This window comes from Canis lupus, chromosome 38 (assembly GCF_011100685.1).
Source record: "Canis lupus familiaris isolate Mischka breed German Shepherd chromosome 38, alternate assembly UU_Cfam_GSD_1.0, whole genome shotgun sequence".
NCBI lineage: Eukaryota > Metazoa > Chordata > Mammalia > Carnivora > Canidae > Canis > Canis lupus.
Window position 1 is genome coordinate 4195063 of NC_049259.1, and position 27100 is coordinate 4222162.

General features: G+C 33.6%; 2 long non-coding RNA genes across 5 annotated transcripts in view; one reads left to right on the top strand and one right to left on the bottom strand.

Annotated features, from left to right (window-relative positions):
* Positions 1 to 793: 793 nt before the first annotated feature.
* Positions 794 to 27100, bottom strand: part of LOC111094552 — a 37110-nt gene continuing 10803 nt past the window's right edge. The window contains exons 1-4 of one of the 2 annotated variants that reach the window (XR_005385625.1): positions 13631 to 13840; positions 13142 to 13323; positions 7107 to 7343; positions 794 to 1303 (exon numbers count right to left, since the gene is read on the bottom strand). This is a non-coding gene — a long non-coding RNA (uncharacterized LOC111094552). Of the gene's footprint in view, positions 1304 to 7106; positions 7344 to 13141; positions 13324 to 13630; positions 13841 to 27100 lie in introns of those variants that run through there. The other variant, XR_005385626.1, reaches the window with a different exon arrangement.
* LOC111094554 lies at positions 9260 to 22648 on the top strand. 3 transcript variants are annotated; one of them, XR_005385630.1, is made up of 5 exons: positions 9260 to 9607; positions 13387 to 13496; positions 21435 to 21485; positions 22376 to 22415; positions 22615 to 22648. It is a non-coding gene; the product is annotated as an uncharacterized LOC111094554 (long non-coding RNA). The 3 variants fall into 3 exon arrangements; XR_005385629.1 differs by lacking the exon at positions 9260 to 9607 and adding an exon at positions 12744 to 12800; XR_005385628.1 differs by lacking the exons at positions 9260 to 9607; positions 21435 to 21485; positions 22376 to 22415; positions 22615 to 22648 and adding exons at positions 12744 to 12800; positions 13797 to 13846.

Consider the following 27100-nt stretch of genomic DNA (forward strand, 5'->3'; position numbering starts at 1 on the left):
TGAAATTTACTTATACTCAAAAGCTCACGGTGTTATACTGGAACAACTGAGGTAAAGGGAAGGCATGCTACTTTGAGGGTAGAGTATTGCTTTTCAACAATAGGGCACAGCCCTGTTTCACCAAAGAGTAACTGAAGTGTAACATCTTTAGTGTCACAACCATATTTTAAGATTTAGCTTTTTAATTTTTTATACCTCATTTATTATTCACAAATACATTTTAATAATTAGGATAAACAATGTCACACAGGCAATCTCTATATTCCGCAAAGCTATGTTTGTATCTGTTGTTTCATCATGGGTGTTGATACCTGTTTAACAGCGATCTATGTTTTAAGAAACACTACAGGTGACACTGATGCCAGCTAGCTCATAAGAATTGCTGATTTATGGTGTAGAGTAATAACTTAGAAGACCTCCCATTGGGCAGCACGGGTGGCTCAGCAGTTTAGCGTCGCCTTAAGCCCAGGGCCTGATCCTGGAGACCCGGGATCGAGTCCCACGTCGGGCTCCCTGCATGGAGCCTGCTTCTGCCTCTGCCTGTGTCTCTACCTCTCTGTCTCTCTCTCTCTACTCTCTGTGTCTCGGATGAATAAATAAGTAACATCTTTTTTTTTTTTTTTAAAGAAAAGCTCCCATAATACATTGGCTCAAAGAAAATAAACACTTGTTTTTCCTTCAAGATTTTATTTATTTATTTGGCAGAGAGAGACAGAGAGAGCACAAGCAGGGGTAGTGGCAGAGGAAGGGGAGAAGCAGGCTCCTCATTGAGCAGGTAGCCCAACGTGGGGCTCGATCCTAGGATCCTGAGGTCATGACCTGAACCAAAGGCAGGCAATCAACCAACTGAGCCACCCAGATGTCCCTATCCTTAATTAAGTGTCCAGGAGTAGGAGGTGTGTGTATCACTCTATATGTCATAATTATAGGTGACTCTGTCTGAGGGACCCAGTTGCTGTCATTCTAAGGGTGTTGGAGGCTGGCTCACTGATATTTACATATATTTCAGCCCACGGAAGTGGGAAAAGAAGCCCATGGAACTTTTAGTGAAGGTACTGCTTATATCTTCAACGATGAACCCCAAGATCTCGGTGAATTTACTATTTGAAGTTTATTTCTTATTCACATGAAGTCCTAAACAGTTGTTTCCGCCCAGTGGATGGATCTCTTCTAAGGGGTTCTTCCAGGATCCAGACCCATTTCTTGTGATTTCACTATTGTCAACAAGAGAATTCCAGTCTTGTCATGCTCATCGTCTCCTAGCTGGTGCAGGGGTAAAAACCATGAAGTAGCAGTTTGGGAGCTATTAAGGAAACAGTGGAAATGGCACAGATCATTTACAGAACATTCTATTCTCTAAATGTAGCACATGGAACACTTGACTGAAAGGGGGGTGGGAAGCATAATCTAACTGTACACTGAGAAGAAAAGGAAATATGTTCATTGAACAGCTCCAAAGTTTATGCCAACTGGAACATAGTTCTTTCTTTAAAGTTATAATAGAGGAATTTCATCTTTCATTCCCTCTCATTTCTCAATGACCTAAAATGTTAATGATATACCAACTTGAGCAGGATCCAGGAAAAGATATGTCTTCTCTATAGCTATATGCTCAGATTAAATTTGGCAGGTACTATTTTAAGAGGAAGAAGAAAATAATTAATACTGGTGAAAATGTAACAGTTTCTGCCACAACTTTCCACACATAAAGTCTGCAAATATATTTGTTTAATTAAAGTTGAATATGGATTGTGGGGACAGCATTAACATAGATTTAATTTTCATTTAGCAAAATTTCCTGAAGAAATGAAGTGATAATGTAAATGTATTTGTTTTTCTCTTCTCTCTGGTGTCAGGTGTTTTATCTCTCAATTTTAACGCTATGCTAAAGGACTTCATGGAGTCTTACTTTGTAGTCAATGAGCTCTTATTCATTTAGTAAAAGTCTTCTGATTTAGTGGTTTAGAATTTCAAAGATACCATTTACTAAAACATCACGTAGATTTAATTAAGTGCTTAGCTTTTATTGGAAATATGGCAGGTGTCTGTCTAAATAAATTTCTATATAATTAATTAGTAGCTGTCTCTGTGTAATATTTAAGAATTGGCATGGCACTTGGTTAAGAATTCACTCTTCGTTAGATGAATAGTTTGCTTTCAAAGGAAATTACATCTATAGAACAAAATCCTCACGTTAACTGGAATTAAACTATTGTGTGTCAGAAACACTGCTAAATATTTTCACATATGGTAGCTAATTTAATGACGCCATTGGTAGTAAGGCCATTTCTATAAGAAAGGATTGAATAAAGGAGAAGATAAAGAGGAGGTAGGATAAGATGAGATTCTAAAGAAGAAGAGGGGGGAACAGAACCAGAAGAAAGACAGGCTTTTAAGTTGGCTTCACTGCAAACGAGAATTCTTGACATAAATCAAAGAGCTGAGAATAGTGTTACATTAAATGCACAGCAAACTCAAATAGATCCTCCATTATACCTAGTAATTCTACTTTGTTTTTCTGATTAGCTCTTGGAAGCTTGTTTCCCCAACTTCAACAACGGTATTACACATATCTCCTAATATGCCCAGATTTCTAATTCTGTCTTGCCCCCTTTACTTCTGCTTCCAGCTTAAATCCTCAGTTCATACTTTATGATATTAAATTAGATGGAGAGGAACCTTTTCATCTTTCCCATATGTGACTGAAACCATATTCTTCCATGGATAAAGTATGTCTTCCAGAAAATGCCAATTCTTCTTTGATCCCTTTTTCACATATCATGGAGGTCTTTCTTTTTACTTTAGCATACAATTAATCTAAAAATTTATATTAAAGGAAAAATTCTTAATTTCACAAAAGTCTTCAGCATCTGCACCACTGCCACATACTCATACTCACATGTGGTTGGCACTTGCTCCCTGCCCCCGTCACATTTCATCTCACACCAATATGGTTTCCCCCTTCTCCATTCCTTTGAGATTATCATTTACAGTTACTATTTTGTAAAGATTTTATTTAGTTGTTTGTTTATTTATTTATTTGAGAGAGAGTGAGGGCTAGAGAGATTACAGAGGGAGCTTGCTGCTAAGCAGGGAGCCCCATGCAGGGGCTGAGATCATGACCTGAGCCTAAGGCAGATGTTAGGTAGGTGCCAGGCAGATGCCCCTCATTTCCAGTTATTGGTGACTTCCATGGTGCCATATCGAAAGGTACATACTTTTTTATCTCTTAGCTTTACTCAATACTTCAGAGAGTTTCTCCCTGATTCTCCCTTTGTCAAATGAACTATTGTTTTGATTTCTTGAGAAGATGCACCCTTGGATTTCTTTGTTTCTTTTTCTCTAGACTATTTTTTTCTAGACTTGTTCTTTCTATGTAATTCCTACATATGGTGCTTTGAATAACCTTTCTCTTCTTCCTTGGATTCCAAATGAATTGAAAAATAAAAGAAGTGAGTTCAGTAATTAGGAGCAAAATGTAGTATTTGTGAATGATGAAATAGTCATTTAAGATGGTGGCTTATATTTTGGCTAGTAGTCTTCCTTTTTTTTTTTTTTTTAAATTTTTATTTATTTATGATAGTCACAGAGAGAGAAAGAGAGAGAGGCAGAGATATAGGCAGAGGGAGAAGCAGGCTCCATGCACCGGAAGCCCGATGTGGGATTCGATCCCAGGTCTCCAGGATCGCGCCCTGGGCCAAAGGCAGGCGCCAAACCGCTGCGCCACCCAGGGATCCCCCTAGTAGTCTTCCTAATAACAGACCCCTAATACAGACAGAGCCTCTCAGTCAATAACAGTGGAGAACTATTCTATGTCTTCTCTCACAGGGATTGAGTCTTCACCACATTGCTGAGAATAACAGAGTGCATGCTTTTTGTAGAAGTTGGCTCCCAAGAAAAAGGGGAGAGGAAAAAATAGAGACCTATGCCTGAGTAGGATCATGATCCTAAAATGAATATATGCCAGTGTGAGAGGTTGAATGAAGAGAGACCAGAAGTGCTGTTTCCTTTTAGTGGAAGGAAATTATTGTAAATGTTATCAATGGCTATAGGCGTTCCCAGTAATTCTTAGGAATTCTAGAGTTTGTATAAAGAAATACAAGTCACAGACATTATGTGACAAGTATGTGACAATTCCATAATGCAGATGAGATAGGCATCTGATCAGAAAGGCCTTCCTAGGCTACCAATAGAAAATAGCACCTGAACTTACACATTACTTGCTTTCTGCTTACACCCCTTATAGGCTGACACAAATAATTATTCTTTTATAGTTTGTCTAAAGTATAAAGAAAAGTCCTTGACTATAAGATCTTTTTTTGGTTCAAGTTGTATTCCCAACAGTAACCAGAATGTGGTAGGCATTATTGAGTGAATGAATAAGTGAGACAAAAGTAACACAAATATACAAAAGTGTCATATCAGTATTATATGTAGAAATAAGTGAAGGTGACTAAAAGTCTTATAGTTGTTCATTGATGGAAGAGATTATTGCTCTCTAGATTGATCAAAGAAGGCTTCAAGGAGATAAAATTGTGCTATGTAGGATGAGTGAGGAGAAAAATATGACTAAAAGCAAAGTTCAAAAAAAATCACAAGACATTTTTTGGGCCTGTGAAATTTATTAGAGTTACATTACATGAACTTCTTCTACTCACTGCTGTTATATAAAGAAACATGATGAAATATATGAAAGGCATAAAATCACACATTTTATTCTTCATTTTGTTTTTCTATTTCAATTATTGTTACTGTATTTAATATTTAACTCTATAACTTCTGTGTTCTAGAGAAGAATATGTAGTGCATGTGTACACATGCAAGTGTGCATATCATGTTGTGTATATAAATACACCTATAAATAAACAATATTCTAGGACTATACAATTTATTGAAAACATATAAACCATATTATAAAGTATATTTTCCCCTTAATCTTATTTCTAAAAATTACAAATGACTTTCTGCCTAGTTTATATATTCTCTTTTTATTACTTTAAAATTCTTTTAGCATAGTAAGTTGTTTTAAATCTTCTGTGTTTAGAAGCATCTTGTAAGCAAAAATGACAGTAATCACATGCTATTTTATTTTCCCTCCTTCTATTAATAGCAGTATAAAGTAATATAGCCTGAGAACTAATATATATGAATGGTCTATGCTTATTAACTCTAAAATGATTTGCAAAAGAAAATGTGAAATTGGGAAAGTATTCTTTTCCTGCAAGAGTAAAATTTCAAGAAAATGGAACAATCAAGAATAGCTTAGATAAGATTCCTGCTGTTTCTCTCCAGGAGATTCAATAATCTTCTGATTCTTTTCCTATAATATTGCACAAAATTGCTCATGTTAGGCAACTAGCAGGTATCAAAAGAATACAATTATGATGAGATGACTTTCTCTGATCTATAGACTAAGTCTGATTTTTAATTTTGCATTTTATCCCTATTTATTAGAACATGCAAATATTACCTCTTGGATTGAATAGCTCAACTCATGAATGAAAATTATCATTGTTTTGAGTTAACCTACACATTTTTGAGCTTTTAACTATAAACTTAAGGCCTGAACTGTATTTTTTTTTCCTAATACAGAAGCTATCCAAAAGTCCCAGAAAGGTCAATTTCATTGCTCTTCTCTATGATAGATACTTTATAAAGAACTGAGGGCAGTTATCACCATTATATTTCACCTAAGAATACTTTTTTAAAAATCCACACCATTTTTGGATCTCTGAAGACTTTGCACCAGATAAGTGGCAAGATCTAACCTAGAGGCCATTAGACAAAGCATATTTTATCATTGCCCACTGTGTAATCTTAGGCAAGAAGAATGTTTTGTAATTCTCATCTTTAAAAAATTCTGTCTATATTTCTACTGGTCCTAAGGCATGCATGATGATTTAGAAAATATTGTTTATGGGGATTTCTATAATAAAAGGAACATATACTTTCTCTACTACATTTAGAATTATTAAGCATGCCATTTTTTTTAGGTGAAGATGAAAATCGCTGTTGTAAATTTTATTTTCAGTAAGTAATTGAGGAAAGAAGAGCTGCAAAGCCGATACATATTCAGAAGTGATAATAATATATTATTATTATATATTTGATCAGAAATTTATTTTAGTAAATTTCATATAATTTCAATTTGATATTTTGTACTCTAATTTTTTCCTCTAAGATATTTGCCTACATAATTATTCTTCTCAGAAGTATTAACTAACATCAGATAGGCATAGAAATAAGCAATTAATTATTTAAATCTCATATTAATTTTCCTATTTAAAAAATATTTTTTATTTTCATTCATTGAGGTGATGTTTATTAATACAACAAATGTATACCAAGGCCTTAGGAGGTGCCAAGTTTAGTTTGATTTTCAAAGAGCTTAAATTATATTAGGAACCTTTATCCAGCAAATGATAATGCATTTCAATGTCCAAGAAAACAATGATATGACACTTAATTTCTATTATATTAACACCTCTTGCATTTTCTTTGTTGTTTTATAAATATTTATTGACTGTCAACCATAAGAAGGGCATTCTCCTATGTAATGCAGATAAATTGGCAAGCAAAAATGTAAAAATTTCATTCCTTTTTAAATTTATTTTCTAATGCTAGCTAACCCTCAAAGCAGAGCTCCATATACATGAGTGACCCAGCTTAGATGACAGAGCAGAAATACTCTGCTGATTCAGAGTATAGAGAGTTGCTGATTAAACCTTTAAGATTTTGGGTGGTTTGTCATAGAACAATAAATAATTGATATAGGTGAGGATACAATAAGCATAATATACAAATGAATAATAATATATCAGAAGAGTTATTCTCAAATACTTTATATTCAGTGTTTTTGTACAGTCATAAATAATTACAGATCACAAAAAACTTTTGTCCATTGATGACATCTATTGGTATCTACCATGTAAGGTATTAGAATAGACTTTTAGAATATGTATTTGTTTAAAAGTAGCAATAAATAACTTATTATAGATTAACAACATATTTTAATGGAAAAAAACCTATAATTTCAAACACAAAATATAAAAATAATGAGAGTGACATTTTCACATTTTTGCAAATTTAACTACTTTTTTACATACCTGACTGATTAAATAATAACTGGATTTATATATCTGGTTCTTCACTCAATCTACTGTGATATGTAGTTTTCCTTGAAGAAAATGAAGAAAAGTTTGCCTCATGAAGTCATGTAGTTGGAAGAGAGGGGCATTTTAACAACCTTTTCAGGTGATTGTGGATATATTTCTTCGATATGACACCAACACTCCTTAATTATGTTTCTTAGAGCTTGCTTGCTTGCAGTGAGGAATCTGAAACTGTATCAAATGAATTCTCATTTTACTCTTACATTAAAATCCACTTGTAGTTCTTGTACTTTGAACGGATTTTTCAAATATGCATGATTTTGTAATTTCATGTCCTGACCATTAAGAAAATACAGATTATCTCTGTTGAGCAGGGAGCCTGATGTGGGGCTGGATCCCAGGACCTCAAGATCATGACCTGAGCCAAAAGCCGACACTTAACTGACTGAGCCACCCAGGTGCCCAAGAAGAGCCATTAAGTACTAAGACACTGATACAAGTTTTCCAAAATTCTAATTTTTGTTTAAAATTTCAATCATATTGGGGCACGTAGGTGGCTCAGTTAAGCATCAGACTTTTGGCTCAGGTCATGATCTCAGGGTTTGGCTCAGGTCATGATCTCAGGGTTTCAGATGGATTCCTGCTTTAGGCTCCATGCTCAGTGCAGAGTCGGCTTGAGATTGCTTCCCTTTCCTTCTCTCTCAACTCTGCCCCTCCCTCCACTTGTGTATGCACTCTCTACTAAAATGAATAAATAAAATCTCTAAATAATTCTTGAATTGTATTGTTGATAATGTATTGTTAGTGCCTAAAATTAGGCTTTTTGATTATTAGTGTATGATATTACACTTCTACTGTCAAGCCAACTGTTTCAAAGACATTCATCTCAAATAAACATATTGCCAGCCATATAATAGGCAATAGCAAAACAACTGGTGAGGAATCATGGTGTTCCATCATGAAGTTCCCTTTTTATAAAGTCTTGGGTAACTAGATAACTGACTGCTTGAGTGACCCCACTTTTCTCTTTTCACACCATTCCCATTCTTATGGTTTCAGTTTGCCAATAAAAAGTGAACCCATGATGGCAGCCCACGTGGCTCAGCGGTATAGGGCCGCCTTCAGCCCAGGGCATGCTCCTGGAGACCCAGGATCGATTCCCACGCTGGGCTCCTTGCATGGAGCCTGCTTCTCCCTCTGCCTGTGTCTGTGGCTCTCTCTCTCTCTGTGTGTCTCTCATGAATAAATAAATAAAATTTTTAAAAAAGTGAACCCTTGAGATCCTAGGTACCTCAGAAATATCTGAAAATATTCAAGTCTGAATAAGTATAGTTTATAAGTCACTTGTTCTTTCCAGTAAAAATATTCATTAAAAAGTATCTAGTTCAGTCAGCTTGCATCACAAATAATTGCTAAAGTGCTTTTGGTTTAATAAACTTTATACAGTAGAAGAGTTTTAAGGACATTTCCCAATTCATACAGAATATATAAAATGATGTGCATTTTAGGATTCAGATACAGTAAAATTAATTATTGCTATTGTTTTGTCAAGAGCATTCTTAAGTGCAAGTAGCTTTCAAAAAATTATAGGTACATAGTGGTGAACAATACAGTGACTACTATACTAGTACATGTGGCCTGCTAGTCCACAAATACAGTGAAGTGTCATCCCTTGATTTGATGGCTCTTGCATCATTAATGCAAATGATGACATGGTGAAAAAGGTAAATAATAATATCATATTACTATAAAAATAATTTGGCATTACAGATGACCTATAAAGTTTTCAAGGACTTCCTGAGTGCTGTAGACCACATTTAAAAAATTTTTATAAGATAAACATGTGGAAGCAAATTAGTGTCATGGGGCATTAGGAGTATTGGAAAGGGGAATGATTTGTGATTTTGAATAGAGTGACTTGTTTTGAGAATGCTGAGAAGGTGATCTTTGAGTCACAAAGATTTCTGAGGAAAGAACTCACTACGCAAAAAGCATAACTAATGCTAGTGCCCTACGCATGTTTCAAGATCAGTCCAAAGGCAAGTGTGACTGGAGCAGAGTCAACAATGACTAGAGAGGTAACAAGAGGGCGAGATCATATAAGGCTTTGAAGGCCATCATAAGTATTTTCCAACATGCAGGGTTGTTAGGCGAGGGGTTGCATAACTTGATTTAGATTTTTAAGGAATCTGTCTGGTTGTAGACAGAAACAATAAGAGTGCACGGGTGAACACACATCAATGTTCTATAATGAGTTATTTTAGTGATCCAGATGATGTATCACCATGGTTTGGACCATAATGGTAGCAACTGGAGTTGATAGAATAAAGTGGTTGAATTATGGGTATGTTTGGAAGATACAGATATTGGGAATTTCTAATATAGTGCCTGGATGATGCAACAAAAAGACTGGCCAAAAAAATTCCAAAGTTCTTGAATGGAGCATATGAAATGACAAAGCTGACATTAATCATAATAGTTACAACAGCAGGAAGGTAAGTTTGAGGAAGATCAGCTTAGTTTTGACATGCTTCTTGTGAGGGTTTATTTATTTATTTATCTTTTCTTGAGGTATCTTTTAGACATATAACATTAGATACTAATTAAAGAGTTGGATACATTAGACTGGATTGAGGGATGAATTCATGCTAGAAATAAAAATGAAGGTGGTCCTTTGTCATTAGACTGGATGAGGCAGTGAGTATTAGATTGAGAAGAGATGAGAAATCAATACCTAGCCCTGGACCCTGCCAACGTTGGGAAGTTGAGTAGAGGTGGAGAAAGTAAGGAGACTGAATGAAGCAGGCAGGGAAGTAGGGGTTAATTCAAGAAAAAACAAAAAATTCTTTAGGTCTAGGTAAAAATAGAAGGCTGATTTCCTACGTCAAATCTATTGACAGTAAGATGAGAACTGTGAACTGATGGTTGGATTTAATAATATGGAAGCCAATGGTGACCTTGGTAAAGAGTTCTCTTGGGGTAGTGCAGGTAAAATTCTGATTAAATTGGGTCCAAGAGAGAATAAGATCTTTAACATTAAGCCAAAAGGCTTAGTACAGAGAGAACAGAACACTTTGAAGCAAAACACAGTAGAGCCCTTTAAAAAAAATCTATACTTCAACATCATATTAAGTTTTGTTATATAAATCAAGGCAAATAGTATTAAATCAGACCAGTAGTAACTTTAGAATTATATGTTCTATTTAAAATTCTAAAAATAGGAAGCTCAGGAAGAAAATTACTATAGTTTTTATATATTTTAAAATTTATAGTATGTTTAAAGAGGCACTCAACTCTCACAGTATTATGGAAGCTATAGTTTATCAGGACATTTAAGGATGTGATAGAAATAAGAATATACTGTCATTGTCAAAAGGATATTAATTTTTCATCATTTTTAACTTTTCCTTCTGTCAAGAGAAAGTCTGTTGTAATAGGAAAAAGAAGCTCAGGGCACACATTAAATCAATTTTCTTCATATAATTTTGTTTTTCTGTCTATAAATACAATAAAAATAGAGTATCATTAATGCATTTCAATTTTCAATTATCACATTAAATATACCCCAAAGAAATTAAACAGTTCAGATAGGGATATCATTATTGATATGAACTTTTCTCCATGCATAGAGATTACCTAAACTTTTTCAACCATTATTTAGTATTTTTAGACCTCTTAATTTGTTTATTAATTCTTTTTTTTTTTTTTCTAAAATCTCTTACTATCTACCAGGCACTTTTCCAGGAACTGGATGAAAAGAAGGAAACAAAATTTCTGAAAATGTATGATTGCTGTGTATATTGGTTTGCAATTTAAAAAAACAAGAGGTCATGGAAAACCACAATAGAATGATCACTTTTATCAAAGTTTGAATGTTAAATAAAACATATTTTGGTAAATTCTTATCTGTGCTGTATCCCAAATACATGACTAATCATATATATGTATATATACTTTCTCAAAATGACATAAATTCTTTTTGAGTAAAACATATCTTTAATTACTATTCTAATATCTGTGCTTCCCACATCTACTCCTAATGTGCTGTGACCACTATAGAATCATAAAACTAAACTAGTGTATTAACCATATATTGATAACACAACCAAGGAAAGATGGGAACTCAGAGTACAGACAGGAACTGGAGAACCATGCTTGGAAATGGCTGGAAACCACACATCTCTAAAATATTAAGAAAAATGAAATGTAAAATATTTTGGGGTAATATGTGAGGTAAATGTGAGGAAGTCATATTCATGCAACAATGACAGTGTTAAAAGACAAAAATCTTAACGATTATAATGAATTATAGTAAAAGTAAACACCTCTGTGGATGAGATGGGTATTAGAATGATCATAATATTCACGGACCTTCATACAAGTAGACAAGATAGGATATAGCAATAAAAACTATAGGGGCACCTGGGTAGGTGGTTGAGTGTCTGCCTTTGGCTCAGGTAATAATCCCAGGTCCTGGGACTGAGTACCACATCAGGCTTTTCGCACAGAGCCTGCTTCTCCCTCTGCCTGTGTCTCTGCCTCTTTCTCTAGGTCTCTCATGAATAAATAAATAAAATCTTAAAAAAACTACTATTAAAATAAATCAATTGAACATGCTTCTTTCAGAAAAAATAAATTGAATAAGCAACAGCAACAAAATAATAGAATGAAGAATATTTGATTGACACAATTGAAAATCTTGAACAAATAGATGTATATGGGACCATACATCCACAAGCCCAGCATTTTCATTGTTTTAAAACATTTACAGAAATATTAATGAATAGCTTCCATGTATCAAATTTTAAAAGAAGTTTCAGATAATTTAAAAAGAAAAAGCCTACTTTTATTGGATACTTTTTTAAAGTGTGAAATGTTAGCCCAAGTTTTATTTCACCATTAAGTCAACACACACTATTCTAAATAACTCTTGGACAAGAAGAGAATCAATATTCATACTATTATTTAATGATAGAAATATTACATATGCAATAAGATTAATTCAAGAAAATGTGGAAATTAAAAAAGAAAATGTATAAAGTTTGCATTTGGTTAATGTTAACAAAAGATTTATTTTAGGAGAATTTCTTTTATAAAATAAACTCAAGGCAAAAGAATATACTTTCAAATAGAATAGAAAATTTTAGTTATTGTTTAGTAAAACTCAATGCTAATCTTTTGGGGAAAAAAAAGAACTACTGGCATGTTTGATCACTTAAACACACAGACAACATTAAAAAACAAAAAAAAAGAAGAAAATAAATTCAGATAGAAAAAAAGATGAAATTGTGAGAGTCTTTTGTACATAAATTTATGGCAATCCTTTAAAATATTTAGATGAAATGAATGGTTTTCTAAGGAAAAAATAATCTATAGAGCAATCCTTGTAAGTAATTTATAAGGCAGACAAAAGCTCTTTTCTGAAATATATATGTCTTTAATGATCTTATTTGGAAGGGAAAATAGAGAATATGGAACTCTCTCCAGTTTAAGTTATATAGCTAGAATGGGACAATTAACACAAAAATAAAATTCCAGTTTAAAAAAATTTTTTCTGAAGGTACAATCAGCTGAGTCATCTTAAATAAAAACATTTATGCTTTAATAGGCAGTGGTTCTAATGTGGTAAGGTTCTGATTCCAGAGCTTTTAGGAGGCACTTTAGATTCGTGGAAGAGAGCCAGAATTGGTAATTTTCATATGCTTTTAAATAGCTCTGTAAGTCTCCACAGTGCCCTATTTTGAATATTATGCTAATGTAAGCAAATAGGACTTATGGTGTCTTATCCACCTCTAGCCTCACTAGCCAGTCATGACCCAGAATAAGGAATGCGATGATGGGTTATAATCTGGGCCTAATTTCAAAACAAAGTGTTGTTTCCACTGTGTTGTTTGGAAGAGTTTATAAAGTATGGAAAATATTTACACTCACGTTTTTCTTTAGCTTTTTAAGGAAATTATTTTAGTCAACACTCAAAATTGTTTTAAAGAGTAAATAAGAATTAATTTCATATATCTGATCGGTCTTACTTCATGAGCAGATAGTTCTCTTGAGGGCAGTCCTTCTTCAGGGAGAACAAGAAGCACACTGGGGAGAATGGGTGATCCTCTGAGGTGTGACATCATAAAATCATTGGGTGTTCATAGTTCATGAATTGCTAGAGTAGGAGCTCATTCTTTCCCATAAATGCTGAGACAATTCCTGGGGAAATCTAGGATTGATTGATTGATTGATTGATTGATTGAATGATTTTTTCCTTTAATGTCTGTGCTAGGAGAATCCGGACGTGCCCTTGAAACTGCAAACTACACAGGTTGCCAACACAAGGGAGAAGACAAATTTTGTGTGGGTGGTAACCCTACTCCTAGGTTTAGGTTATGGGAGGTAAGTGATGTAGGGTTGCTAAACTAAAGAACCCTTCTAAAATGTTTCCTCTATCTCTTCACCCCAGGCCAAAACTGTCTTTCTAAGAAAGCCTACACACAACGGTGTGAAAAGAGCAATTCGGAGATACTTACAGATATTATGTTGAACAGTTTTTTGTTGACCTGTTTTACACATAACAATCCAAATAGCCTTTATGTCCTACCGTAAAATTTTCCAGTATTCCCCTTTAGCTTAGCTTTCGTATTTTTTACATGATGATTCTTATTTTCTTGATGCAGTTATGTAATTACATTTCAGAAGCAAGAACACCAGGCCTGGGGATCCCTGGGTGGCGCAGTGGTTTGGCGCCTGCCTTTGGCCCAGGGCGCGATCCTGGAAACCCCGGATCGAATCCCACGTCAGGCTCCCGGTGCATGGAGCCTGCTTCTCCCTCTGCCTATGTCTCTGCCTCTCTCTCTCTCTCTCTCTCTATGTGACTATCATAAATAAATAAAATTAAAAAAAAAAAATTTAAAAAAAAAAAAAAAAAAAAAAAAAAAAAAGAACACCAGGCCTGTTTTCTTATTTCTATTGAGTTAGTGTTCATTTTGGCAGTTACTATAATTGCATATTACTGAATTCAGAAATGCCGGCCAGAAAAATAAAATGGGAACCGGTGCAACACTATTTTGATTCACATACTAGTTTCCTATAAATGATTTCACCAGCAAAACACTCTTTCTCTCCAAAGGCTTCCAAAACCCTACAAAAGGAATATGATCAAAAGCATTTTTTTTAACTCAAAGCAAAACAAGTAGAAGAAAGCTAAAACATAAAAGGAAAAAAGCACTCTCTATAATTATACTTTCAAAAATGTTTCATTTCCCCTAAATAGCACATATGGTTTCAATAGTACTTATTTTGAATATTTAATGTTATTTATAGTTTATGAAGTACACTATTCTTAAGAATTAAATCCTATTACAGTAAGAAAAGTCCTCTTCTGTTAAACTAGTATGAATAAATCACAAAAACAAACTTCTATAATATACTAGTTATTATGATTGTTTTTTAAAATTTGCAAATTTCAAGACAGTTTTTCTGAGATAGAGCATCTTCATTTCAAAAGTGACGAGAGAGAGATTTACAAAAGCAAGACATCTAGAAATGTAAATAGTTGATACAGGTAACAAAGGAAGAAGTAACATACCCAGATAGGTACAGAATTACCAATAGGATTTTACCTACCTGTATCAACTGACTCTTTTTATCAAAGGAATAAGACTTAATTTATTATAGTATTATGCTTTTACTTTGTACTAAGCTAATGTGAAAAACTCAAACATAAGATGGAATATTATTGATAATGAGACAATAAAGTTATAAGCTGTATGATATGAGTGAGCAGAACTGATTTTTCATGATCTTGTTGCCATATATTAGTACAGGTGTCCATTTATCCTCTGTGATAGTAATTGTCAAAATGTACAGCTACCCCTTTAATATCCTAGTTTGCTAATTTCCCTGATATAGTTATTCTTATATAGCTTTTCTATCATTACCAAAAAAAATCCAGATAATGCTTATCAAATAAAAATTATTTAAATATCCTGAAATCATACATAGAGCACATTAATATAAGTGGAGGAAAATCTACATTTTCCTGTCTTTTTTTTTTTAACCTCACTTGACTGAATTTAAATTAATTACTTCTTCATTTATATGTAATAAATAAAGAACAATCACCAATACGTAATTCCACAGAAAAATCTGTAGTAAGCCAAAGGGATATTGGTACATATTTTCCAATCTTATACTTCATTGGTGGAAAACTTGTAATCCTGGCTCATTTTAGAGTTAAGATCAACACTTAATACTGTTGGAACTATTCTCTAAATTGACTTGTTAAGAATAAGAAATAAAAAAATAAAAAACAAGAAAATAGACATTTTATTGAAAATTGGCTTGGTAAAATGTTTGGTTTACTTGTGACACTGGCTTACATTTTTAATCAAGTTTTTCTGAGGCTAATAATAAAATTATTTCATTATTCATCAGAAAATTCTTGACAAAGAATAATTAAAGGAATGTTAATGGAAGTTCATATTGGAGGTAGATCAGGGAGGAAAATCTGCATGGAATTAAAATGGTGCCAAAATAATCCATGAAGTAGACCATCTAGGACTATGAGATCATTATCACTTACACCCAGGGGGGCCTATTATATAGATATTTCTGAACTTTGTCACAGAGAGTGCAATTATGAAGAAGAAGAACCCTTAGTGCTTATAATTTAAGAATCGATTTGAAACTTGGTGCTTGATGATGAAATTTATTACATAGCTTGAATGATCTCTGTAATTTATATGATCAGGATTTGTCTCTGAACTTGTTCTAAGGTAATAGATGTACAGCTAGAGTGAAAGATAAAGAGCCAGCCATACAAGGAAACTGGGGAAGAACATTATAAGTATAAAAGCCCTGAGATGGAGACTATTTTAACATGCTAGAAGAGGAGAAATTCACTCTGTTTGTAGTATCTCTTGGTCTTGCAAAATAAAAAGGAGAAAGGCAAAATTAAGTATTCATTTTAACAATTATTAATCATCCATTATGTGTCAGATGTTATTCTAGTTTGTAATATATAAATGATGGGTTTCAAAGCAGATCACCCCAGAATGTACCACTCTGGCAGATTGATTATTTTGAGTTAAAGTTACATAATAAATAATCCATGCAAGGACACTCTGAACCTCCTTTTTCTCCCTGGATGTGGGAAATAAATCTCCCGTGTGAAAGGAGCCCTAACATCATGAAAAGGAAAAGAGACATCTGTGCCACCAGAGAGAGAGAGAATTTGGAGCTCAGGAGGCTACGTAAACAAACCTTGTTACTTGTTCCTTCCTCTCTAATTTACTACCCCAACCTCAAAATTCTTTGTCTTGTCAATTCTGCACAAATTTATTGTTTCCTTGTCAAAAAAGTATAAAAGCTGTCTACTTTGGTCACTTCTTTGGGTCTCATATCTTCTGGACTCCCATATATATGAAATAAAATTAAATATGCTTTTCTCCCGTTAATCACTCTTTTTATTACCAGAGGTGTCTCTGCCAAGAACCTAGAAGTGTAGAGGGAAATTTATTTTTCCCTTCCATACATAAGCAAGCTTGTGATATTTTTCCGGCTGAACTGTACATCTTATCGAAGGGAGCAGTCACTGAAGTGTATTACTATAATAAAAGTCAATAGACTTCCAACAAAAAGTGCAAACAAGCAACTATGGAGCACATGCTGAGGAAAATTAAATTTTGACATTCATTCTAAGAAAAATTGATATTGGGGTAAAATTTGAAAGATAAGGTGGCATGCTTGGGAATTATAAAAGTATAGAGAAAGGCCTGTGAGGCATATGTACAGAGGTACGGTGGGAAAGCATCTCTTGGTGGAACAAAATCTTCAAGGTTGATTGACTATAGAGTGTGGATGGTTAGGAGCATACAGTTACCTGATACCCTTTCAATATTCTGATACAGATACAATAAGACAGATATTCCTCCTTTTACTATACAGTGTTATGGTGTTGTTAATTATACATAATAGTAGTGCTTTTTTATATATGTACAACTTGGGGTAGTTACTGGTGGAAGGTTCAAATATCAAGGATCAATCATTGGTTTGCATTGTTTTCATTTTTTTTTTCATTTGTTATCTTTGGAGCTCATTTTTCTACTAGTTCAACTAAAACTTTATTTTTCTTTTGGTTTTATTTACATTTAGGCCCTATACACACAATGACAAAAATATATAATCATTTATAAAATATTACTAATTAGGTGATGTTTGATATTTTATTAATATTTTTCTTTGTCCTCTTTTTTTTTTTTTAACTATCCTTACAATGTGACAGTGAACTATAAATCAAGTATCTTTCAGTATAGTGATAGATATGATTGCTTCTGGGTAACTACTCTTTAATGAGGATGTTTAATCGAACCTGAATTCTCTGTGGATATTAGTAATTAATACATTAATACACTGCTCTGTGTGGGTTGTATTAATTGTATTAATTCTTTATATTGAAAAAATCATTTTTTATAACTACAGGGTTAAATTTTTTATCAAAATAGGAATAAAAGATATAATCTGAGAGTAGATTTTGAGTGTATAGATTCTAAGATAATACAGTTTAGAACAGTTACTCAGCTAGGATCTTCAATTATATTAATACACTGAGACATTTTCTGCAAGAATGCCCTAAAATCAATTACTCTGCCCCAAATACTGCAGTACACTGTACTTAGGGCTTTTCTGTGCACTTCATTGATTTTAAATTGCTAGTAGCAGCATCTGTGTCTTACTCCCTAGTGCTACTTTATGTATGTATGTATGTATGTATGTATGTATGTATGTATGCATATACGTATGTATGCATGTATGTATGTATGTTTCAACATGCTTATATTTAAAAATATTTTATTTAAATTCAATTTGTCAACCCAGTGTTACTTTTAGAAACTTCTATTTTTTCTCGAATCATACATCATTGAATCTGAAGTCATCAGAGTAAACCCATCCAATGTCTAATTCCCCAAATTTCTACTTTGATAATTCTTGATGATTTCAGTATCCATGTAGATGGAAATTTCAAAACTCAGATCTTGCAATTCCTTCTTCATTCCAACCTAGCCACTCACGCCCATGATTATGCATTATACATCATAACATTAGTGACAAATTGCATCTTCATAATTAAACTTTGAGAGCCCCACTCATCAATTAGCAGATCCTCTATTTCCAGTTTTCCATTTCTAATATCCTAATCTCAATAGTCCTTTGATTCTGCAAGAGCCTAAAATCATTAATACTACTAAATTTACACTGTTTATTACTGTCACCTCATAGATTTGTTTTTATCATACTTAGCTTTGATTCCATTATCTCTTATTTTGACGATATCTTTGCATACAACTTTATCAGTTCAGGGCCTCCATGAAGCAGATGAGAAAAAGAGATTAGATATTCAGAATATTTTTTGGTAAAATTGTTTAAGGGTGAAGTCACGGGGAGCAGGAGTAGACAAGAAGACCCTTTACATTATGGTGCAGGCCTGGGAGGAAAGGGAAGAAAGATTGGATAGGGAAAGTCTCAAATGGCTTCTCCATCTAGGAAATTCTTGATCAACCCAATGGGGAAGGCTCCAAACAAAAGTAGCTCATAAAAGGAACCTGTGTCAATCAGGAATAGTCCAGTTATAGCAAACCCATCATGCTCAGTCATTGGCTGAAGGAAGCCAGGAGAAGCTTGGCTTGGTATATACACTGCTGTGGATCGAAGTATGGCAACTGGAGGTTATCAATCAATATTCCATGTAGATAATTTTCCTTAAGGGAGATCTGATCGTAGAACTCCATAGCTGCCAAATACTAGCAACTCTGTTTATTTTGTTTCACTATGCTGGTTAAATCCCAAACCTGGTTAAATCCAATTCTCTACTTATGCTCTAATTGACGTATCTGTATGTCATATCTGTAGCATCTGGTACAGTTGATCTTTCCCGTCTATAAATATACTTGTCTTCAAGGACAATACTCTTTGCAGATTTTTTTTTCTCTTTTCTGATTTTTTAACATTGAGGTGCCTACAAGTCACACCACTTATTTTTTTCTATCTACTCATAACCTCTTAGTGAGCTCATCCACTTTCAATATAACAGACGGCAGATATAGACAGACAACCTCCAAACTTACATCTTAGGTTCTGCCTTTTCTCTTTTATTCTAGAATCAGAAATCCACTTGATATTTCCAATAATATACATAATAAGTATTTCCAATACTCGCTGCTCCAGGTTAAGTAATTAGTACACATGTCTAAGTAGTTCTTTGATTTTTTTCCCCATCATGTGCATTTCTTTAATTTCCCTTTTCCACTCTTCCTTCCAACCTGGATTATTTCAAAGGACATGAGTCTGATCTTTCTGTCTAGTCTTCTTTTTTTCTATATTAGATTTCACGTTAATATCATAGTTAACTTTTTAAATCGAAAAACTCTCATTAGCTGATTTTTCACATTATTGCCCTTAAATGACTCTGTTTATTTTCTTTTGAAAAAAAAAAAAAAACAGGATTTCAATAAGCCCATGAAATCAGAACTAATAAGGAATATAAAAGCTGATAAGCTGCTTAGATCTGATTTTAGGTTTCAGATCTGTTTACTTCCTTTCAAATCTGATTTTATTTTTGAGTATATTTCAAAAAATAACATACATATTTTTGAATTCCATAAATTTGATGACATTTCCAACAACAGATGTCTAACCAATAAAGTAGCTGACCCCAGGGTCAGTCAATTAAGCATCTGCCTTCAGCTCAGGTCATGATCTCATAGTTCCAGATAGATGTTGGCTCACTGCTTAGCGTTAAGTCTGCTCCTCTCTTTCTCTCTGCTTCTCCCCCTGGTACTTCTCTCTCTCTCTCTCTCTCAAATAAATTTTAAAATAAATAAATATATACATAAATAAATACTAATAAAATCTAAAATAAAAAAAGAAGCTGGCCCCAAAGAATTGCTTCATATTTATCAATTCCATTGTTTGTTTTCTTAAAGATTTTATTTATTCATGTGAGACACAGAGAGAGAGAGGTAGAGACATAGGCAGAAGGAGAAGCAGGCTCCCCTCAGGGAGCCCGATGTGGGACTCCATCCCAGGACCCTGGGATCATGACCTGAGCCAAAGGCAGACACTCAACCACTGAGCCACCCAGGTGCCTTTGGAATTTAGAATTTTTATGCCCTTGTGGACTTTATGCCTACTCATTCTATAAATTATTGAGAGAAGAGTACTGACATATTTGATTATAGTCATGAATGGTTTATAGTTGTCAGCTTGCCTATTTCCCCTTACAGAAACTTTGCTTCATGGATATTGAAACTCTGTTATTAGGTTCATGCATGTTCAGGATTGTTAAGTTCTCTTGAAGAACTAACCCTTTCATCATTATGAAATGATCTTTGTTCTGAAATTGACTTTGATATTTTTATATGAAGTCCAGCTTTCTTTTCTTTTCTTTTTTTTTTGAAGTCCAGCTTTCTTTGACTATGACCACAGTATATATTTTCCCATCATTTAGATTTTAACCTATGGGTATCTTTAAAAAAATGTTTGTTTGTTTTTTTTTCTAAAAGCAGCATATAATTAGATATTGCTTTTCAATCCAATCTCTGCATTTCAGTTGGTGGGTTTCAGCCATTACATTTTATATGATTAGTAATATGATTATGTTTAATCTATCATCTTGCTATTTCTCCCATCTGATCTTTGCTTCCATTTTCTAAGGCTCACCTCATTTGTTTCTCACTATTCAGGGATCACCATTTTTCATTGCCTAATATCCAGTATCCTGAAAATTGTTGGTTCACATATTTTTTTTTCTTGTTTTTCTTGGTTCATTCAGATGGGAAGTTAATCTGTTCTCTGTTAGCCCATATGGCTGGAAGTGGAAGCTGACCTAGATAATTTTTTTTTTTTAAATTTAGCACGATCCTTACTTATTCTTCTCCACCCTTTTCGATCTATGTCCAGGCACTGTTTTCTTTTCTCTGCCTCCCAAATTAGTTTTAGAAAGAGTAAAGAACATAGAAAAATATTTTAAAAATTAAGTAATATATGTAGTATTACCTACCTACTAATCTAAAATTAAAACAAGACAATAATTTGGTATACTGATCTATTTTCAAATACTGATTTGATCTCATTCTACATTTCCAGACTCATATCCCCAAATCAACAGGTGTCTTTAGCTTTAGATCTGTTCAATACTTTCAAATCTGATTTTATTTTTGAGGAGAATAAGTATATCTATTGTTTAGTGTTAAGATCCTGACCTCTAGAATTTGAATTCTCACTTGAGAGGTTGGGCAAGGTATTTAATCTTTCTACCCTCTCTTTCCTCGACAGTAAAACAGTGATATAAATTGCACCTACTTCCTGAGGTTGCTGTGAAGTTAGGTGAGTAATAAACAACATAGAAAATAGAAAATAAATTAATGTTACTTTTATAAAGTAATTTTAAAATGATTTTAATGATATTTAGTGAAAATGTATTCTTTTCTGTCATGTTTCAGATATGTTTACTTCCTAAAATTTTTTAAGAATAAGCATGCTAAAAAAAAAAAAGAATAAGCATGCTAAACAAATTATCTATTCAGTCTAGAGTTCATCTATGCTAGTGGCACTAGGACCCAATTTTTAAAGAGCCATCCATAATAATTGCTCTGTATGTGGTAATGACCTTCATGGCAGCCAACCTCAGTTCACTATCTTCAAAAGGGTGTTTTTGGCCAATTTTCCTCAGTTCTGGTGACTGTAGGGAGTTGATCACAGCAGGTTTGCAAATAAGAAACAAGATTTCTCTTTTTTTGGTCCATTACATATAAAATTGAGATGTTAAAATGCTTTTGGAATCACTTGGATTAGGCCAAATGATGATGGCTTGAAGTTTTCTTGGAGTGTTTCATACATCATCTGCTCCAAAATGAAATAATGATTCCTAATGTAGTCCTCACTCAAGGCACAAACAAATATGTTACTAATGAGCATTTTCTTTAATGGAGTGGGTCTTATTATAGCAAAAAAGCTCTCATTATTCCTTGGCAAATCTACCTTAATACATGCTTTGGTGGATTCATAGAGAATAATAATGATTTAAGCTATGCAGAAACACATGCATTCAGATTTTTCAACACAAACAGAACAACCAAAAGTCGGCATGTCAGTGGATCTTCAACTGTGAGTAAATACTCAAGTGATGTGTACTATTACAAAATCTTTAATAAAAGTAATGAGAAACACTATTTGAGGTTTATAATGGTAACTAAAGTTTTTTGTTTCATTTTTAGTGAAGATCAATCAGAAATCTTTGACTATCAAGACAAAATTGTAAGTAATAAGCATCATAGGAAGAAATCTAATAATCTGTTGTAGATTATTATTTGCAAATAACAAATAATGTTGCAAATTTGCAAATAACAGTTATAATTTGAAGGCAACTTTCTAAAAATAGCTAAAACATGTGGAAAGACAGAGAGAGAAAAAGAGACTGATTCTATCTAATGGCTGTATTTTATGTATTACATAGAATGGATATTTGATACATGAATGATGACAAACACAGAAAGAAAGAAAAGAAAAGAAAAAAAAAGAAAGAAAGAAGAAAGAAAGAAAGAAAGAAAAAGAAAGAAAGAAAGAAAGAAAGAAAGAAAGAAGAAAAGAAGGAAGGAAGGAGGACTGGTGCATATGCATGTATGTGTGTGTGTTCATTTTAAGTTAATAGATATATATTTTCAGTAACTTACAAACAAAAGTAAAGCTGAAGATACATTTGATGATTCCTATCCCTCCTTTTATTTTGCACCAATTAAGAAAGAACGATGGTTTCAGGTGTTCTAGTCAGATTGGAGTCATTTTCTGTTCAAAAAAAAGGATGCTGGAAAGGAACAAGCACAGGAAAGAGTTCCATGTGGAATAAGCATCTGCTTATTTGTCTTAAATCTTGAATTTTAAGATATCTTAGAATGTGTTAAAATTATTTTAGGACTTATCAAAATGAAGAACATTTTGTGATGAGGAAAGGAAGAGAATAATTTTTATAGTTGTTTTATAGTTATTAAGTGTTACTGTTTTATCAGTGATTTCTATCAGAAAATGATTACATTTGACAAAAACTTCCTAAATTTCAAGAGAAAGTTTTAATTGGCATTTATGTATCATATAATTATAATCAGTTTTAGAACTAGGGTTAATTATATTCATGTCAGTTAGGCTACAAAAATCAGTCTTAAATTTAAAAAACGCACTATAAGAGGTACATTGAGCCAGTCCAGTGCACCAGATTGAACATTTATGATATAGTATGCACTTTGCAAAATCTTACTGAATGAATAAAAATAGTATCTCTAGGCCTCAGGATTTCACATCCGAATATAACACCCCTCTCTTACCTTTGTACTGAAAATCAAATGAAAACCAAATATTAAGAGAGAAATATTCCAAATTCTTATTTTATCATCCATATCCTGTTTCCTTTTTATTTATGAAAACCTTATTAAATCCCAATCCAAGGAGATCTGTCTGGCATAGAAAACTGGAGAGAGGGTCTCTGCATGCTACAGGAAATAACTGGTGCTTAAAATAACTACTTTTTGAGTAAAACTGGGCCTGTAACTTCTCTATATGTGACCTGCTAATTCATCAACCCTGTTCCTATGGTCAAGATTCCATTTCTCAGGTTATTAGACCCAAGGTAGTAGGAGACAGAGCCTCTAAATAGCTGTGCCCACTGATAAGAATAAAATCATATTGGCCAGGCATTACACAGAGCTAAAATATTTTAAATTACAATAGATTCTGTGAAAAACTTTTGATCTTTTGACAAACTACCACTAGATCCGGGAATGTGGATCTACTGTCTGGTGATCAGACTGTAATGAGGAGACGTTCGATGCCCACCCTCCCTTCAAATATATTGTTAGGAATAAAGATTTCAATGTTTCATTTTTGCCCTTTTAAAAAAGATTTATTTCAGAGAGAGAGAGAGAGAAAGAGAGAGAACACAAGCACAGGAGGGAGGAGGAGAGGTAGTGCAAGCACAAGGGCAATAGGAGAGGAAGAGAGAAATTAAGCAGAATCCGTGCTGAGCTGGTGCCAACAAGGGGATGAATTGCACCAGCCTGAGATCATGACCTGAACAGGAACCAAGAGTTGGAGGCTTAATGAGCCGTGCCACCCAGGCCCCCAGTTTTTGCCTTTAATAAAAGGGTTAATACTTTTCATCATTATATTGTTCTATTAAGGTAATGTTTGACATTTTTGACATTTTAAGTAAATATCTTAAGAGCATGGTGTTTGTCATAGTATGTTGAACATGCATTACTTCAGTCTAAAAGTCCCCCTTAAACTTACTTCAGGATGCTCTACATTTCATGTTTGCACACTAAAAAGGGACTATAAAAACAGCATGCTGGATGGGACTCTGAACCTACCAGGAACACAAACAAAACAGGTATGTAGTGTTTATGAGCGCTCTCCATGCTCCGGGTAAAAGATTTACAACCCCACACTTAACCTTTACAACAGCCTGCATGATATGCTCAGGCCAAGATCTCATATTTACTGTTCTCAAAAAAAAAACAAAACAATAAAAACTAAAAGTTTGCTTTTGTTATAAATATTTGTAAATTCATTTGGTGGCAAATCATGCTTTGAACTGCAATACTAGTCTTTTTTCATCCAACCAAGTGAAAATATCCACTTGCTCCCCTGCAGAAATATTAATAGGTTTGTTTATGAGGTGTAACATAGCCTGCAGTCTATGTTTTGTATTACTTATCAAAAATTTTTTTTAAATGCATTAAAAATACATTTGGTTCCAAGGGTTTAGGGTCATGGAATTGTGAGAATATGCCTGTATTCCTCCCATGTCACTATCATTATGGTACATTTAAAGGGAAAGTATGATTATGGGCCAACATATCAATGTCTTATTCTATTTAAAAAATGTAGTAGAAACAATAATTATCATCAAAAGGAGCAGTAGCAGCAGTAAGAGTGGCAATTCTCACTTTAATGAAAACAAATGAGTTGGGATCTTTGGGATTGTCTCTTGATGAGCCAGAAGGTAATTCACCTCTTTTTTAATTTTATGGCAGAATAAATAAATAAATAACTAATAAATAAATAAATAAATAAATAAATAAATAAATAAATAAATAGATTTTTCAAACTGGATGTGCATTCCTCTTCTGCTTCATCTCCTTTACTACTGAAGAGGACTAAATTTTCCCAACACTCACTCACGAGTCTGAGATAGCACAGAAAAGTCTAGTGGATAACTAAATCAGGTTTAGTTGGCTTTTCCTGGAGCATCTGGTTTACTTTTTCTAGCAGATGCTCTAAATTATATAACCAATCTTGATTTTTCATCAGGGAAACCTGGTTTTGAGGATGCGTAAAGGAAAATTTCTGTCCAAATACAGCATCTTTTGGCACATTTGGGGGAAAAAATGGAATAGGTTTTCACCTTATTTTCCTTATTATTTTCTACCGTTTTAAAGGTTATGTATTTTTATGTTAATAGTCTGGGATTTTGCAAACTATCTTAACATTTTTTTTTTTTTTTGGAACCAAGTAGGGTGTATTAAACAGCAGTTCATATGTAATTATAACAAAAACTTTTGTGCTATTCAAAAGGTTCATAAACATTGTCTTACTTCAGTGACTTCCCAAGGTTACATTTCTCCATGATTTACATTATCCTTTACTATTTAGTTAGTTTAGCTTATTTCCAACTTCACTTATTAAAGATAACTATGTGATTAACATCATGGCAAGTAAAGTGTAGAATACATTTTGTATTCGGTGCATTGGGATTTAGCAAAATAGTGTAGAGGGTGTTGAAAGAGGGAAAGAGAAGAGTTTAATACGACCACTGCACATATTTTCAAAATGAATTTATACTCAGAAGCCATAGACATTAGATTAAAATATACAAAATCTCTGAGGGCACAGGCCTGTGTAGGGATGGAGACAGGGATCAGTGGGGCTAGAGGAATGGTCCCAACATGCTCAGGCACGAAGCTTGTCCAGCTAAGAACAATACTACCCTGTTCCTTTCACTGAGAGCTTTTGAATTAAAAGATGTTTGTATACATAAATCGCATCTTCTTTATCCATTCCACAGTTTGGCTATTGTGGACATTGCTGCTAGAAACATCGGGGTGCAGGTGTCCTGGAGTTTCATTGCAATAGAATATTACTCAGCCATTAGAAATGACAAATACCTGCCATTTGCTTCGATGTGGATGGAACTGCAGGGTATTATGCTGAGTGAAATAAGTCAATCGGAGAAGGACAAACATTATATGGTCTCATTCATTTGGGGAATATAAATAATAGTGAAAGGGAATAGAGGGGAAGGGAGAAGAAATGGGTAGGAAATATCAGAAAGGGAGACAGAACATGAGAGACTCCTAACTCTGGGAAACGAACTAGGGGTGGTGGAAGGGGAGGAGGGTGGGGGGTGGGGGTGACTGGGTGGCGGGCACTGAGGGGGGCACTTGAGGGGATGAGCACTGGGTGTTATTCTGTATGTTGGCAAATTGAAAAAAACAATAAAAAATAAATTTATTATTAAAAAAAGATGTTTGTAATTATTTATTTTTAAAGGACTTATAAACATTTGGCTTTAAATATAGCTGTGTTAGACAAATTCAATCCATGTCTTTATAGCTATGGTCAAGAAGTAAGCCCATTTCAAAACTTTGGATCAGTCATTATTTTACATGTTAAGGTATTTATTTGGTTTCCAAGAATTCCAGAAATCATGGATGCTTGTAAAACATTTCAAATACTGCATCCGTATAAAATAATCAAGTAAATAAAACATAAGATTATCTCTCTGTACTACATTTCTCTGGAAAATTTGTGTTTCTACCTAATGAAATTAGTTCCTATGTTCTTTCCTCTCCTTAGACTTGAAATAATTCAATCTTCTGGTCCTACTTTGAGATTTGCCTCACAATTCACTAAGAAAATTAATACAAGCAAGATTCCTAAAATGTATTATA